This window comes from Oncorhynchus gorbuscha, linkage group LG23 (genome assembly GCF_021184085.1).
Source record: "Oncorhynchus gorbuscha isolate QuinsamMale2020 ecotype Even-year linkage group LG23, OgorEven_v1.0, whole genome shotgun sequence".
NCBI lineage: Eukaryota > Metazoa > Chordata > Actinopteri > Salmoniformes > Salmonidae > Oncorhynchus > Oncorhynchus gorbuscha.
Genome location: NC_060195.1, coordinates 44930895 through 44947371, shown reverse-complemented (window position 1 = coordinate 44947371; position 16477 = coordinate 44930895). Strand labels below are relative to the sequence as shown.

General features: G+C 44.9%; 1 protein-coding gene across 1 annotated transcript in view; it reads right to left on the bottom strand.

The window, feature by feature from the left end:
- The window catches only part of LOC124011136 (protein diaphanous homolog 2-like), a 610415-nt gene that overhangs the window by 315524 nt on the left and 278414 nt on the right, over positions 1-16477 (bottom strand).

Below are 16477 nucleotides of genomic sequence, written 5' to 3'. Positions count from 1 at the left end.
CCCCAACTCACACCCTGACCAAACTAACACAAAGACAAAATAAAGGAACTAAGGTCAGAACGTGACATACTGTTTCAAATTAGCTGTTTATCATTATGATGTTGTTAGCAATATGACAAAATTATAACAATTGTCATATTGCATACCAACTATGACATGTGTCTATCTATATATTACTACGGTACACACCACCAACACCACAAACAGAGACCATACCCCACCATGGGGAGCTAGGTTAAGTAGGCCCATTGGCAACAGCAATCAACCTCCACCATCATCCAATGAGGTCACTTGCCTCCCTGCGTTTGGGTAAACATTCTAACACGGCTGATGGGTCTCCCCCGAACAATAGGGGGCCATTACATGAGACAATATGTTCTAAAACAGCCAAGAGGCTTCCTCCAATAGCCAGTAAAAAAACAGCTGTTCCATTTCAAGCTAGCTGAGCCTCACAGGAAGAACCCCCCCCACCCACAATGCTTATTTGGGCCATAATTATTGATGCAGCAATAAACACAAAGGATCAATTTAGGCGGGAGCCTCGCAATCTATGCCATGTCAATCCTGTTTACGATGTTCTACGGAGCAGTAGGGCGAGTGGAGACTGCATTATCACTGCTTTCCAGCAGTGCCAATCCCCACAGCGAAGATGATTGTACATTTCCTTTTCAACCCCCCCCTCTACTCTAGTCTCCTTGGCGGCACCCCTTTTCATCACCTCCACATCACTTAGAATGTCTGCTTTCCATTTAGAATGTCAGGGAGGATGGTGGAGGTGGTAAGGTTCAGTGGGCTAGTCCAGGCCCTGGTTGATGCCTCCCAGGATATGGGGAGAGTGAAAATACCACCTCCTGATGGGGAGGAAATAAGACACCTAATGATTATGGACGGTCAGAACACATATTTTCGTTTTTTTTTCAGCCCCCGGAAGATATGGATGGAAATGGGTTCTCCTAGACGCTCCTATATGGCAGCTTCACATGTCTCACGTTTTCAAAGTAAACTATATGATAGTCCATATATTGTGAGAGGCATACGTGCTAGGGAGGCATGGGGATGACAAAGAGGTTGCATGCTGTAAGCCATACTACTGAACAATTATTCCAGCAAGAATTTGTACTATATAAGGGCTGTTTTTCACTGTGATAGAATCAAGCTTAATTTCCTGCATACCTGGATTTGATAATCTTGAAATAATAGAGAATACAGTCTGGGACATTTACTTAGTGCCTTTCCTTTTTTTTGTCGATTTGGATTATTTTACTAATTGACCTGCTGCAAGGATGCATCTCTTCATCACTGACAGAATCACTCAAGGGAGAGATATACAAGAGAAAAAGAGAAGTCTTCCATAACGGAATGTACAGTACCCTACTACACAACAACGAAATCCTGTCTCACCCAGATATAGCCTTCCACAAATGGACATCTGGTACCCTCCCAATACTGCCCCTCCAATTTTTATTCCTAATTATGAGCTATTTAGCTGATAATGGTGTAAACGGCTTTCTTTGCCCTCCAGCTACGGAACAATTTGTGAAAGCAAAAAAAAAATGTCTCACTCGAAATCTTCAATTAGGGAAGGGAAAAGACTCGGCAGGGGGAAGAAAGAAAGGGTCAAGTTGGCCGCCTTATATTGGAAGATATGATGCAAGGCTGGGCTAGTAGAATCCACTCTCTCCATCAGAGCAAGGCACCTGCTTGCAGCATTGAAATGCCCAGATTTGCAATGCAAGATAATAAACTGCAGTATGCATGAGCTCCATTGTACATGTTATCCTTGAAATCCAGGGGGGGGGGCGTCGACGACGACTACTGTGTACCTCTCATTATGTGTGGTGGGAAAAGACGGAGCCTTCTATCGTCCCCCCCAAGGCTAATGAACCGGTGAAAGGAACCTAGTGGAGTTTCATCCCTTTCATTTCATTTCACATGTAAACTGACAACCGATCGTCAGTGCTGCGTGCGCACTATCGTCGGGGTGGCACACGCGCACACATTCCCTGCATGTTTCAGTCATCAACGACTTGGTGTGGGCCGCCGTGACAGCTCTCAGGGTGCGACGTGCGGGTTAGCAGGGTGGGTGTCTCAGGTCTCTGACGGAGACTCGCAGGCGGGCCCTGTCAGTAACAAGCCTAGAGCAGATGCCAACTCTCAACCCTGAATGAGGAACAGTGAGAGAGGGCCATGAGGATGTACCGCAGTGGTTTTCATGACAATATCTCAGCGGCAGGTCCACAGAAACATACACCACCCTGAAAACAACGCAAACGGATCATTCAATCCGTTTCAGTGTGGTTTACGGGGTGTTGTGTTAGGAATGATACGGCAACACCACAAGGATGTCACGATGGCTTCATAAAGGTGTTATGAATGCCTATGTAGACCATACCCCTCTACCCACAACTCCCAATTGAACACAACACATGCAACAAACTCCCACAACAGAGTCAACAGGCACGGCTCCAGTATCTAAATTAAAAGAAAGCATTTTGCAAGATACAAAACCGAACATAGGTCTTACATCTTAGAGCCTGTTGCACAAACGCAACTGTTATTTTCTCTACGAGAGCATCTTTATTAGATGTGTGCTTTGGGTCCCCCCCCCCTCTCCTTCAGGAGCCAAATAACACACTGATAAGTTCCACAGTCCCTCCCACCAGAGCTCCACAATGTGCAAACACAGCTCTCTCTCTCTCTCTCCTCTGGATTAAAAGCTCTTAATTGTCCCTAATTATACAAACTCATTGCTTTTTTCTCGATGTCTCTGCATTTCTCTGGGTTTTCTTTCCCTTTCCACGGGGCCGTAAACCGTGTTTCGGGACCGGATTTAATAAGCACTGTTGCCTTGTGAGGGTTTCTGGCTTAATGGGTGCAAGGGCTTGCTTGATAAGTCTCCATTTCATCACACACACTTTATTAATTCATTATATAATAAAAACTTTGAGCAATTTGCTTTCCTTAATGGCTTCTTTTAGCAAGAGATTTGCGGCCAATTAATTCCGTCGCCAGGGTACTACCGCTCCTTTGTTAAGCGGAGGATGTCGAGAGTGACGTCAGGGTTCCACGTTTCGGGGGCACAGAGCATTGTGGATCATTTGGTTAATAATATATATGATTTTACATGAATAATGCATGTGGTACAGTATACACACACACACATCACAAATAGATACATTATCCACACAGCATTCAAATGATGACAAGGATATATTTAATGAATACTAAGGAAGGTACAGGAGGTCTTCATGAACACCCAAAGGCAGCTAAGGTTTGTTTCAATTACAAGCTATTTGGGGCAACAACAAAAAAACGACTGATGCTCTCCCTTTTGAATCTGAGGGTAGCATCAATGAATCCTGCCGCCTTCTACTTAAGAGACCTGCTAACAACCCTCAGACAACCTAACCCACCCAGGTCGGTTGGCTACCTATACACATGTAGCTGGGTTTAATCTCTCGTTAACCCCTCGCACAGCCAGTCCAGCCTCTCCCCCAGCGAGCCTTACAGGAATAATTCAGGACAATTAATAGACAAATTCCGCCAGTGTGATGAATGGGCTTGACTTGACGTGGCTCTCGGAGCACCCCGCCACTGCACTGACCACCCGTCTTCCTCTCCTGATAAGGCGGCAGACTGGGCAATTTACTGTACAGTGGGGAAGTGTGGCTGGAGAATGAGACGAGTGTTGAAAATATATATTATGGATGAAGACAAATATGTCGACCTATTATTGTATGTTGTCCATAACCATATGTCAGGAAGAACTGCAAACACAAACAGGCATAAAACAACACAAAAATGATTGTAAGTAAACAGTAACAAGAGTGCATGACCTAACTGAAGTAAAACAAATAGAAAATAGAAAAGGGAAAGGGGGCTACCTAGTCAGTTCAGGATTCGATCCCGAAACCTTTAGTTTACTGGCCCGACGCTCTAACCACTAGTACTCGAAAGACTATAACACAGGAAGTGAAGAAGTGAGAAGCCGGGTGATATTGTGCCTCTGTTTCAGTCTAATGAATCCCCTGCACATACACAGGCGAGGGTCCCCAGAGCTCTGTGCACATATCTGCGTCCTTGATTACTCATTATAGCTGACTGGCAACTCACTTCGGCCATCAGAGACAGGAGTGAACCAGACCTCCATTCCAGTCTATGCAAACAAACAAACACACCCCACACAGGTATTGTCCTCATACACCCGAACACATGTGGAAAGAGAATAAAAGAGAGAAAGAGAGACAGAGAGGGGAGAGAGAGAGAGAGACAGAGAGAGAGTGAGAGAGCGAGAGAGATGGAGAACGAGAGAGAACGAGACAGAGACACCAAGAAGAGTAAGGTGATGGGAGAATACCAATGTCAGTCAGTAAGCAGGCCGGTCCTCAGGATGCAGTGCGAACCCTGAGCATGCAGGTAATACACTGTGAGGGGTTGGCAAAGGTCTGGATTCATTTTAATAAGGGCCTGGGAGACCTGCGATGCTACTTGACGCTCAGGAACTCGGAACATCAATAGACGACGCCGTGTGTGAAACGATCTTCGAGTCTGTCGTAACAATCTAGAGCGGACATTTCCCAGAGTAAAAAGGATATGTGAGCTTGTGTTCTATTATTCCACCCTCCACTGCTGTGAGAGTCTATCAAGCTCGATTGGTCAAGTCCATTTATATTTACCATTAAAACCCCAACTGAATTTGGGGATGAATACCATTTCAACAGAAATAAATAAAATAAGAGGTATAGAAGTAGATAGAACCAGAGAGAGTGGAGCTATGGTGAGGGACGTCTAGCTACAGGAGGAGTCAAAAGGCATCACACTAAAACACTGGGGTTGAATCAAATCAATGCCCTGCAACCCAGCTGCAGCAGGATGTGTGTGTATGTGTGTTTGTGTGTGAGAGATAGAGTGCGTGTGTGTCTGATCCTCCCGCCCATGATATTGAATGCATCTAGCAGGAATACATTTGGTGTCAAACAAGCGTCTCAATGAACAGGGGTTAGCAAGGTCTGACCCCGGCACAGTTGACTCTGCACCACCCCAGGGCCTAATCCTTTTTCACTTATCAATCATTTACACGGCTTTCAAGTGTAGCCCTCAACCCCCCAACTTCCACAGTATGAGTGCCAATATTAACCTTCACACTCAAACAAACCTGTGGAGAACTGGGGAGGATGGTGTAGAAGTGTCACAAGCAGATAGACTAATGCTTCGAAAACCTAAGTGAAAATAATGTCTATGAGTGCTACAGGGCATGCGCATAGGGAAGTGAAAGGGAAGTAAGTTGTCCAGTGAATGATCAAATGTAAGTCTTGTGGATGTTTCTGTCACACCCTGATCTGTTTCACCTGTCCTCGTTATTGTTTCCACCCCCCTCCATGTGCCGCTTGTCTTTCCCAGTGTATTTATCCCTGTGTTCCCTGTCTCTCTGTGCCAGTTTTTCTTGTACGTCCAAGTGAACCAGCGTTTTTTTCCCCGGGTTTCCTGCTTGGCCTTTTCTCCTTTTTCTAGTCCTCCTAGTTTTGACCCTTGCCTGTTTCTGGACTCTGTACCTGCCTGCCTGACCATTCTGCCTGCCCTGACCTCGAGCCTGTCTGCCACTCTTTACCTTCTGGACTCTGATCTGGTTATGACCTTGTGCCTGCCCTGACCTCGAGCCTGTCTGCCACTCTGTTACCTCCTGGACTCTGATCTGGTTATGACCTTGTGCCTGTCCACAACCATTATCTTGCCTATTCCCTTTGGCTTTATTAAACACCTTAAACTCCAACCATCTGCTTCCTGCGTCTGCATCTGGGTCTCGCATAGTGTCATGATAGTGTTAGTATCAAGAAGTCAAGCAAGCGGATCGCTTTGCGAAATATGACAGAAGAAAATGCAATGTAGACATGACAAGTTGGTTCAAAATCATTAGGCCTTAACAAGTACATGTACAATGTCCCATTTTCAAATTTGAATGATGCATCATATATCCTGACCTGATAGCACTTAATTTGTTAACCGTGAAACAAAGGCATTATTTTGCAAGTGTCTTCAGATATTGTCCTCACTCTCCTCATGTCTTCCTCCAGCTTAGCTCATATCCTGGAGTCATACATCATTCACCGGGAAAGAATAGCACATCTCAATGTAACTTTGTCACACTCTTTCAGTGTTTTTCACACTAACTCATTCAGAGAAGTGTTCAGTAAGTTGGTGGTTGAAGATATCCCTCTAGTGGTGTGGGGGCTGTGCTTTGGCAAAGTGGGTGGGGTTATATCCTTCCTGTTTGGCCCTGTCCGCGGGTATCATCGGATGGGGCCGCTGTGTCTCCTGACCCCTCCTCAGCCTCCAGTATTTATGCTGCAGTAGTATATGTGTCAGGGGGCTAGGGTCAATTTGTTATATCTGGAGTACTTCTCCTGCTTATCCGGTGTCCTGTGTGAATTTAAGTATGCTCTTTCTAATTCTCTCTTTCTCTCTTTCTTTCTCTCTCTCGGGGGATCTGAGCCCTAGGACCATGCCTCAGGACTACCTGGCATGATGACTCCTTGCTGTCCCCAGTCTACCTGGCCGTGCTGCTGCTCCAGTTTCAACTGTTCTGCCTGCGGCTATGGAACCCTGACCTGTTCACCGGACGTGCTACCTGTCCCAGAGGTCTAGAGACAGCAAGAGCGGAAGAGATACTCTTAATGATCAGCTATGAAAAGCCAACTGACATTTACTCCTGAGGTGCTGACTTGCTGCACCCTCGACAACTACTGTGATTATTATTATTTGACCATGCTGGTCATTTATGAACATTTGAACATGTTCTTTTATAATTTCCACCCGGCACAGCCAGAAGAGGACTGGCCACCCCTCATAGCCTGGTTCCTCTCTAGGTTTCGGCCTTTCTAGGGAGTTTTTCCAAGCCACCGTGCTTCTACACCTGCATCGCTTGCTGTTTGGGGTTTTAAGCTGGGTTTCAGCACTTTGAGATATCAGCTGATGTAAGAAGGGCTATGTAAATACATTTGATTTTATTTATCCGTTATTTTACCAGGTAAGTTGACTGAGCACACATTCTCATTTGCAGCCACGACCAGGGGAATAGTTACAGGGGAGAGGAGGGGGATGAATGATCCAATTGTAAACTGGGGATTATTAAGTGACCGTAATGGTTTGAGGGCCAGATTGGGAATTTAACCAGGACACCGGGGTTAACAACCCTACTCTTACAATAAGTGCCATGGGATCTTAAATGACCTCAGAGAGGTCAGGACACCCGTTTAACGTCCCACCCGAAAGATGGCACGCTACACATTTACATTTATTTTTTAGACCAGAGGGAAGAGTTCCTCCTACTGGCCCTCCAACACCACTTCCAGCAGCATCTGGAAGTGGCTTCCAGTTGAAGCTCGCATCCGCTACAAGACCATGGTGCTTGCCTACGGAGCTGTGAGGGGAACGGCACCTCAGTACCTCCAGGCTCTGATCAGGCCCTACACCCAAATAAGGGCACTGCGTTCATCCACCTCTGGCCTGCTCGCCTCCCTACCACTGAGGAAGTACAGTTCCCGCTCAGCTCAGTCAAAACTGTTCGCTGCTCTGGCTCCCCAATGGTGGAACAAACTCCCTCACGACGCCAGGACAGCGGAGTCAATCACCACCTTCCGGAGACACCTGAAACCCCACCTCTTTAAGGAATACCTAGGATAGGATAAAGTAATCCTTCTCACCCCCCTCCCCCTTAAAATATTTAGATGCACTATTGTAAAGTGGTTGTTCCACTGGATGTCATAAGGTGAATGCACCAATTTGTAAGTCGCTCTGGATAAGAGCGTCTGCTAAATGACTTAAATGTAAAATGTAAAATCTGGTCTCCCATCCAGGAACTGACCAGGACCAACCCTGCTTAGTTTCAGAAGCAAGCCAGCAGTGGCATGCAGGGTGGTATGCTGCTGGCATTGACTTGATTCTGGTCTTTCTAAATTGTGTCATACAAAGTATAGGCTACATCTCTTCTTTGACAATGGACACACTGTTCATTACAGAGGCGCACGCACTGTATTTTGCAAGGCAATGAGAAAAAAAACTAGTTCAAACAAAACTAGGGTAATCGGCTATGGGGTTACAAAAGACAGGATCTGCTTCTACAAGATCCACAATCAACACTTGATTGTGTCTGTCACTTTACGTCTCTTTTTAGTGAACACATAAAAACACTGAATTCAGCAAATGAAGCATTCTTCGAAAACTGAGAATAGACTGGAATTGTACAGGAGTTCCAGTCGTCGTGAGTAATGATAATTCACAGAACAACAATGAGCTTGTAAACTCTACATGCACAATGGAAACAGAGCAGTAAGTGAATATATTACATTCCATGATTACAACAAGACTTTATGGAGACGTCCCTCTTTCGCGTATTTCAGGTGTGTTTGATTGATTTCTAGTCACTAGACTGACTAGAGCATATCTAAATGTGTCAATTTACAGTATAAACCATTTTAATGTGACTGTCACAGAGCATTTAATTAGCCTAACTCACACATTCTCTCTAGGACTTATTCTAGGCTTTCCCATATGGACAAGACGTTTTCTGAACAAAGTTGAAACACTAGCATCTGGACACTAGCCATCTGCATTAACAATCCATTCCTAATTTATTACGTCTCTTTTTCACAATTAGATCAGGAGCACATGGCCTGTTTGTCTAGAGTAGTGGACTAAACCCTAGACAGCCTCTTCAAAACACTACTAAAGCTGCTGGGAAAATGGATATGGATAGAAAATAGGATCAATAATCAATCATATTTAAAGATGCCAAAGAGGGAAGATGAAACTGTGTATGATTGAGGTGAAAAGGACAAGGGGGTGAAAAGGACAAGGAGACTGAATCCCCCCCTTCACGGTGAAAAAAAATTGCCCATAGTCCTGTCTTTAACAAACAATAAGTATGGAGATGAGCAGAGAGGTCATCCAAGAGCGGTCGGTTTATTTTCTAATTATGCGCCGTGGATGATGTCTGAATGACCCAATGACCCATAATCTTGTGCCCACCCTCAGCCCAGAGCTCCCTCCCTCGATGTTTGTCCGGGTCAAGACACCAACGGCGGGCCAAGCGGTGCTGGAATGCCCCTACATTGTGAGTCTGTGCTCCTTTGTATGGCTGACAAATGGAGTGGCTACTGATGCAATGTGGGGAAGGAGGAGGGGAGATGGGGCCCCGCAATGGCAGCAGGTGCTGAGGGGGACCTGACATTTGCACAGTGGCTTCCGTGACACACAAGCTAATGCCCATAGAAAGGGGGCGACTGTTTTGCCAAAAAGGCTCCAATATACAGACACATAAATCCTGGACTGACTCCTGTAGCCTTATTTTACAACTCCCTCCCCTTCTCTTTCTCATCAAATCCCTTTAGGGGAGACAATTGCCCAGATGCATGTCATTGTTGCAGAGGTCAAGCCAAGACAGACCTTCTCCAATGACAACAAGCATCCTCTCTTCTCTCTCTTCAACTCCCACAGTTCAGTGTGCCAGGCATATGGCTGACCACGCTCCAGCTTCGGTCACACTTTTGTGCCATGACGGCAGCTGTGCAAGAGTACTTTTATGTCCATTTGTTCTCCGGCCAGAACATAGATTCCCATTGCCGTCAAAATAGTCGGTTCACTGTGCCATTCCTATTTGGGTTTAACACTACGCCTTCGCAACTCACATTAATAAGAGCCACGTATAAATATAGATTGCTCGGCTCACTTATATGAAAATATAATATGGGGTTGCACTTGAGCAATGGAATACGATTTTAATATGTATAGTTGGCAAGGGAATCCGATTGTAATATGTATAGTTGCAGTACTCGCTGCCTTTATAATGTGGAACACACAATAACAATAAGTCCCTCCAACCTGCCATTCTCATCACTGTCATGGCTGTCATTAACAATTTGTCAAATATTGCTCTAAAGTGGGAGGTCTACTGTTCCCTGCTTTTTCCACTACTGAATAAAATCTGTTTGGAGCAATGTTTCCTTTTCTCTATATTTATCTCCTGAATAATGTGAAGAGTGAAAAGGAGATAAAATGTGGAACAAAGAGAAAAAACGGGAGGTTCAGAATAAGTTGGTATGGATGGACTGACGGGGTGGCAGCACACTAAGCTGATTCTGAAAGAGTGGAAACGGGAGGTTCAGAATAAGTTGGTATGGATGGACTGACGGGGTGGCAGCACACTAAGCTGATTCTGAAAGAGTGGAAACGGGAGGTTCAGAATAAGTTGGTATGGATGGACTGACGGGGTGGCAGCACACTAAGCTGATTCTGAAAGAGTGGAAACGGGAGGTTCAGAATAAGTTGGTATGGATGGACTGACGGGGTGGCAGCACACTAAGCTGATTCTGAAAGAGTGGAAACGGGAGGTTCAGAATAAGTTGGTATGGATGGACTGACGGGTGGCAGCACACTAAGCTGATTCTGAAAGAGTGGAAACGGGAGGTTCAGAATAAGTTGGTATGGATGGACTGACAGGGTGGCAGCACACTAAGCTGATTCTGAAAGAGTGGAAACGGGAGGTTCAGAATAAGTTGGTATGGATGGACTGACGGGGTGGCAGCACACTAAGCTGATTCTGAAAGAGTGGAAACGGGAGGTTCAGAATAAGTTGGTATGGATGGACTGACAGGGTGGCAGCACACTAAGCTGATTCTGAAAGAGTGGAAACGGGAGAGAGTGGGGCGGGTATTTTCTGGGTGGCGGGGGCGCGAGTAATGTGTAACTAATTGTGTGTATGAAAAGGCATTTATTTATATTTTTCTCTCATTCCCGCCCTCTCTCTTGTCTGTGGCTGGAAACAAATAATGAAAGCGTAATCCGCTTAGATGGGAAATCTATGGCGGGGGCTGTGCTGTATGAATTAATAAACTGACGATGCAGAATCATCAATGAGGTTAGGTGGGGTGGGGGGGTTGTTCCATCAATGCCTTAGGTCTGTGACAGTAATGAATATGGCCCCCAGTCGGCACAAAGGCCCACTATTGTCTCGGACCACCATGACAATCCACTGTGAACATTAATAAAATATCATGGGGCATCTCATTAAATGAGAGGGAGCAGATATGGAAAAACATTCCAGCAGGGCCAACCAAGTCTCGAGGGTTCAGGAGGGTTCAGCACAACAAGCTGTGGCAGTTGGAGAAGAAACGATATAAGAACAATCAAGGCATGAGTGGACCAAAATAAATATTTCCATTATCTTTCCACAATATACAGTATATAAATGTATACAGTTGAAGTCAAAATAGTACATACACCATAGCCAAATACATTTAAACTTGTTTTTATAATTTAATCCTAGTAAAAATTCCCTGTTTTAGGTCAGTTAGGATCAACACTTTATTTTAAGAAATTCTTATTCACATTCTTATTTACAATGATGACCTGTGATTGGGAGTGCCATAGTGCGGCACACAATTGGCCCAGCGTCGTCCGGGTTTGGCCGGGGTAGGTCATCATTGTAAATAAGAATGTGTTCTTAACTGACTTGTCTAGTTAAATAAATAAAAACACATTTATATATATATCAACTGCAAATGTCACAGCAGATAAATGGAAAAGTTTTATTTATGTGAAATAAAACAGTTCAACCTAGCTTGAGAAAATATTTTTATTTAGTATGCATTTTTTGCACAGGCAAATTAAAGGGCTACTGCACAGTTGTTTTTTTATTTGGAGCCTGCTGGACATTGCACTGCTCTGCTAGATTGTACTCATATAACACTTGCCCTGGTATGCAGAAAATCCATTTAGCACTTTTCTATTAATGGGGCATGCTGAGAAACGATGTTGGCACAGGTACAGAACCGGACTAATAATATCATCGCTCATCACTATCAGTGTGGCGTCCTCCTGCACATCTCCTGTTGAATCAGCTCTCTGCCAGCACTCATCAGCGGTTATACACATCTCCCAGTCACAACTGGTCCTGCTAGCCATTTAGCACCGCCACCACTAAATGTAAATATAGATTTACTCAATATTTCTGCCGTGCCTGAGCTCACACTGTTTTGGCCTCGGGACCCACGGCTGGTTAATGAACCGTTGGTGGGGGACCGGGCTAAAGGCCAGCTGATTTTTCAGTGCCTGCCATTAGCATGAGGGGACAGCCACAGACCGGCGATGGATGTGTTTGTAGACTAAGGAAAATGATGATGTCATGGCGGGCGATGACATACGAGCGGCCAGCGTGTCAGCATCTCCAGATGGGCTGTGAAAGCCCCATGACATTTCAACTGTCAGGAGCTCAATTGAAGATTACCTTTTTCCTGGCTGGTGCAGGGATTGATGTGGCTCCTAGCAAGACTATTAGAGGGCCAATGATAGCCGGGTTGGTTGGATGTCCCTATGCGCTATATGGCTACTGAAAGAGACTGGAGCCTTCTGTTGTATTCAGCATTGGAAAGAGAGAGTGAAGTTGGACTACAGTAGTACACTGCATTCTGGGAATTGGAGAGTGCAAAAAACCTAGGAGGGTAAACAAAGCAGAACATGGCTGCTCAATGACACGTGGACGTGTTGCGTCTGGGTCAGGATCAGGCTTGGCTGGGCCCAGGGAATGCCTGTGTGGAGCAGGCCGGTAGTGGGCAGCAGGCTGGGGGAGGGAGTTGACCTCTGGCTGTGGTTTAGTGAGTACAGTAAGGTACCGCTGTGGTTGATTAGCTGGGGCCGTGCTGCCCCGCGGCTATATGCTGCTCCTGCTGCAAAAACAGAACTGTGGGCCTCCATTCTAACTTCCCCCTGTCAGTCAATTGTTGGCCCACCGCTCAATCACTACTCTCTTACTGTGTCCTCGTTTCAACACCAAATAGAGGAATCAGCATGGCCTTCACCTTGTTCAGCCCCTGTGGTGCTAAGTCAATCAATGAGCTGGACAGGTCTGTGCCGTAGCCTCAGGCTACAGCGAACAGGCAACTGTCAAGCGTGGTCAGTTTACAATGCTGTGGGAGACAAATAGGAATGGCCTCACTCACTTTCGTAAAATGTGAAAGTCTGAATGTTGAGTAGGTGGTTTGGGTTAACCTTGAAGGTCTGAGTTTACCTGGGTTATATACAGTTGGTTTGCAGGAAACTAAATATGAAATGGTGCAGGTGCCGTGCCATTTAGCCAACCATACAATATGCACAAATCAAATCAAAGTGTATTTGTCACGTGCGCCGAATACAACAGGTGTCTGAAACTTGGAATCTGATCCATTTGTGGCAATCTTAAAGGGCACTAGTCCAGGTAGGCACTGGTTTGATATGGGCCAGAGAACATGTACATGTGAGAAATACTTACTTACAGTGAAATACTTACTTACAGGCTCTAACCAAAAAAAGCTATTAGGTGAACAACAGGTAAGTAAAGAAAAAAACAGTAAAAAGACAGTGAAAAATAACAGTAGTGAGACTATATACAGTAGCGAGTCTATAACAGTAGTGAGGCTATATACAGTAGCGAGTCTATAACAGTAGTGAGGCTACATACAGTAGCGAGTCTATAACAGTAGTGAGGCTATATACAGTAGTGAGGCTATATACAGTAGCGAGTCTATAACAGTAGTAGTGAGGCTATATACAGTAGCGAGTCTATAACAGTAGTGAGGCTACATACAGTAGCGAGTCTATAACAGTAGTGAGGCTATATACAGTAGCGAGTCTATAACAGTAGTGAGGCTATATACAGTAGCGAGTCTATAACAGTAGTGAGGCTATATACAGTAGCGAGTCTATAACAGTAGTGAGGCTATATACAGTAGCGAGTCTATAACAGTAGCGAGGCTATATACAGTAGTGAGGCTATATACAGTAGCGAGTCTATAACAGTAGTGAGGCTATATACAGTAGCGAGTCTATAACAGTAGTGAGGCTATATACAGTAGCGAGTCTATAACAGTAGTGAGGCTACATACAGTAGCGAGTCTATAACAGTAGTGAGGCTATATACAGTAGTGAGGCTATATACAGTAGTGAGGGTATATACAGTAGCGAGTCTATAACAGTAGTGAGGATATATACAGTAGCGAGTCTATAACAGTAGTGAGGCTACATACAGTAGCGAGTCTATAACAGTAGTGAGGCTATATACAGTAGCAAGTCTATAACAGTAGTGAGGCTATATACAGTAGCGAGTCTATAACAGTAGTGAGGCTACATACAGTAGCGAGTCTATAACAGTAGTGAGGCTATATACAGTAGCGAGTCTATAACAGTAGCGAGGCTATATACAGTAGTGAGGCTATATACAGTAGCGAGTCTATAACAGTAGTGAGGCTATATACAGTAGCGAGTCTATAACAGTAGTGAGGCTATATACAGTAGCGAGTCTATAACAGTAGCGAGGCTACATGCAGGCACCAGTTGGTTGGGCTGATTGAGGTAGTATGTATATGTAGATATGGTTAAAGTGACTATGCATATATGATAAACAGAGAGTAGCAGTAGTGTAAAAGAGGGGTTGGCGGGTGGTGGGACAGAATGCAGATAGCCCGGTTAGCCAATGTGCAAGGACACTGGATAGTTGGGCCAATTGAGGTAGGATGTACATGAATTTATAGTTAAAGTGACTATGCATATATGATAAACAGAGAGTAGTAGCAGCGGAAAAAGAGGGGTTGTGGGGGCACACAATGCAAATGGTCTGGGTAACCATTTGATTACCTGTTCAGGAGTCTTATGGCTTGGGGGTAAAAACTGTTGAGAAGCCTTTTTGCCCTAGACTTGGCACTCCGGTACCGCTTAAATGCGGTAGTACAGAGAACAGTCTATGACTGGTGTGGCTGGGGTCTTTGACAATTTTTAGGGCCTTCCTCTGACACTGCCTGGTGTAGAGGTCCTGGAGCGCAGGCAGCTTAGCCCCAGTGATGTACTGGGCCGTACGCACTACCCTCTATGGTGCCTTGCGGTCGGAGGCTGAGCAGTTGCCGAAACAGGCAGTGATGCAACCAGCAGGATGCTCTCGATGTTGCAGCTGTAGAACCTTTTGAGGATCTCAGGACCCATGACAAATATTTGTAGCTTCCTGAGAGGGAATAGGCTTTGTCGTGCCCTCTTCACTACTGTGTTGGTGTGTTTGGACCATTCTAGTTTGTTGGTGATGTGGACACCAAGGAACCTGAAGCTCTCAACCTGCTCCACCACAGCCCGGTCGATGAGAATGGAGGAGTGCTCGGTCCTCCTTTTCCTGTAGTCCACAAACATCTCCTTGGTCTTGGTTACGTTGAGGGATAGGTTGTTATTCTGGCACCGCCAAGTCTCTGACCTCCTCCCTATAGGTTGTCTCGTCATTGTCGGTGACCTGTTGAACTGTTGAATGTTGACCTGTTTAAAGGTCTTACTCACGTCAGCTATGGTCTTACTCACGTCGGCTACAGTATAGATCTACAGGGTTGAGAAGAAAAAAATAAGTGGCTATGAAAGTGGTGCATGATCAGAAAGTTGAGGAGCAGCGAGGAGACGTGAGACTTATATCCTGGCCTGGGGCTGCAGGGGGAGATGAGAGTGAATCATACATGTGCCTTACAGTGACACAAGACAAATCTGCAGCTGCTGAAAATTAACCAACTTATTATGAATGAGGCATAAAGCCCTGCAGTCTTAATTGATGATATGCTGGATGAAATTTGCCGTCAATGATGGATGGCTTGAAAATAGGAGCGAGAGCCTCAGCAAAGTCATATTTCATATTCAATCATCCCTTCTTATGAGTTCTACTATTTTGCGTTATTGATTGGTATCTGATGAGTTATTATTTTGTAACATGCATGAATATTGGTTGACTCGCTCTTATAGGATTCTGTGGTATTTTGGCTTAGAACAGACGTGTAATTCGATGAGTACTTTGATGATTCATCTGAATGTAAGGAAAGCAATAAGCTGCAGTATTTTTTTTGAGAAGCTTTGGCATTGCATGCTGTGTTATATTACATAGTCATGAATGTGTCATACACAAAACATAACATTTAAAATCAGTTTGTCCTTTAAGACTTACTCAAGTGTGTAACGATAAAGCTTACTGTCATCCATAAACCCATAACTACAACTTAAAGTACTTCCGATTTGAGAACTCTCCTGTCTGTCTGACCCTGTTCAACACAGACAATGACCTTAGCCCAGGCATTCCAAACAAACAGATAAGCACTCCCTAGGCTCTTCCTGACCAGCAGTTCAAAGAAGAAGAAGAACACTCTGTGAGAGAAAAATATCAAAAAACAGCCCTTGGAAGCACCTTTATAATTGTCTGTGTGAGTTTATGGACACGGAACAGTTACAAGTTCACTCTGGTCAGGGCTAAAGCGCTTGCTCTGGGATTTTGTACTCAGGGAAAACAGTCTCACTGAGTACTGAGCTCTTACACTGTTCTGACTCCCCAACAGTGTAAACTGAAGTCTTTTCAAACTCTTCTATCACCATCTAAATAAACCTACAGTGTATGTAAGGTCTGTGGCCTTGTCAAAGAGCACCTGGGAGGCAATTT